The sequence below is a fragment of the Echinops telfairi genome, unplaced genomic scaffold (assembly GCF_000313985.2).
Source record: "Echinops telfairi isolate 266 unplaced genomic scaffold, ASM31398v2 ScPeMD7_1;HRSCAF=3_0, whole genome shotgun sequence".
NCBI lineage: Eukaryota > Metazoa > Chordata > Mammalia > Afrosoricida > Tenrecidae > Echinops > Echinops telfairi.
This window is the reverse complement of record NW_022103896.1, coordinates 82663945-82665887: the sequence shown is the minus strand read 5'-3', so window position 1 is coordinate 82665887 and position 1943 is coordinate 82663945. Positions and strand designations below refer to the sequence as shown.

The window sequence follows — 1943 nt, the reverse complement described above, 5'->3', positions numbered from 1 at the left end:
TTATTTTGCATTGTATATTACTCTTACCTTTTAATAATTTATAAATCATACAATCTTAAGCCTAGTTAGTGTTTCTGTAAGTAGAGAAAAACAATTTAAGAATATTTAGAACTACCTACTCCAGACACGACTCTCTATATCCTCAGTAGTGTATAAGCTGTATTTTGCAAGAATCTTCATCAGTTTTGTTCATCATTGTATTCTAGCACCTAGAATAGTAAACAGTACAAGTAGATGGTTGCTAGTAATTACAAAGGAATCCAAAGACTATCCTCATACACAGGAAATATAAATCACTTCAATGTAAAATCACAATTTCATAAAATTTGCAGCTGAATTCACAGTGTTTCTTAAAATCTAAATCCTTATTTCTAATAAGTACAAGAGTGAATTAAAAGTATTGCTATAAATGCATAGAATCCTTTACCATACAAACATCAAAATGGAAAGCTATTTTTCTGGCATAACCTTGATCTAGACCTGTGCACTAATGAATGTAGCTCCTAGACCCTTCCGCAAACAATTTTGTACTCTGATTTGATTATAATGGTAATTTTAGCATCTTCTAGGGCATAGGCTCCCAAACTTATTTTGGCATACTGCCCCCTTTTCAGAAAAGAAAATAGATTATTCAGTGCCACCGTGGCAATTAAAAATCTGTAATCCAAAATAAAAGTCGGTATGTGCTTCGGAAACCTTCTCAAAGCCAGACCCATTATCACTGGCATTGGGAGACACTGCTCTAGGGGTTTAAATCACACTCCTTGAAGGGACAAGTTCAGGGCTATACTTGGGGAGGGACAATCTTCCTTGAGGGCTTGCTGGGCGTGTCCTTCATGGAGAACACCGTATGGGGTTTGCATAGACATGATTCATGTCCTGACTACTTTCCAGAAGTCCATGCACCAACCAATCTAAGCTCCTCTGTGTACCACAATGCTCATACCCCAGTGATGACCCGTTCTCCCTCGAGTAGTCCTACGTGTAACTGATGCTTTCATTTGCCACTTCCTATACATGTGTGACAGTTTTCTTTCACCTCCCATGCCCTTACTAAGTTTTGTATCAGCAAACCCTTTGATACCACTCTGACACTTTGCCAATAGTCTCCCCCATCTGGATAATACTGTGTGTTTGTTTTTGCCTTCCTCTCATCCTGTTTAAGACGATAGTAAATGTTCTATGAGTGAACGAATATGGGCGTTTAATAAACTACATAAAACTTTTTCGTAGGAAGTTCCTATGATCTTCTGTCCTTCACGAAAAAGCTATGAAGATTATCCCCCTTGTGATCTCAAAATTCATTGTCATCAGTTGAATTCTGACTCACGGGGACCCGATAGGACAGAGTAGAAACCCCTCTGGATTTCTGAGGCTGTAAATCATTTGGGGGATCAGGAAACCCCATCTTTTCCCCACAGATCAGCTGGTGGAACTGCTGGCCCTGTCTTTAACAGCACAACTTGTAACCCACTCGATAACATCTCCATGAAATCCTAACAAGCAGACCTGTTGTCTTCTGAGCTGTCTTTTCTACCATAAATCTAATACTCATCCCCACTTACAATTAGTTTTATAAAATCAATGTCACTCAGCTCTTACTTAAAATAAGATCAGCTCTTTGAGCTAGCTGATCATAAAACGCTTTTGACACCCATTGAGCTGAATGCTGAGTTCAAGATAATAGCTTAAAATAAAAATGCCAAGCCGTGTGAGGTCTCAAGGGCAGTAGCTGTTGTCATCAATGGCAGTTCTTTGGTCTTTTTCTACTAGTTTCCACATTTCAGTTTCTTCCTTTATCAAGTTTGATGGTCTTTGAAGTCTTTTTGACTTTTCTTAAAATGCTTGCTTGATCTAAAAATTGTTACTTCTTTGTGTGGGCCAAGTTATGTAAGCTTGTAATGATTTGGGAAGATGTCCCTTTGAAATTTGCAAAAAATTGT

General features: G+C 38.1%; 1 protein-coding gene across 4 annotated transcripts in view; it reads left to right on the top strand.

Annotated features, from left to right (window-relative positions):
* Positions 1 to 1943, top strand: part of RB1CC1 (RB1 inducible coiled-coil 1) — a 94835-nt gene that overhangs the window by 79402 nt on the left and 13490 nt on the right. The window lies entirely within an intron of this gene.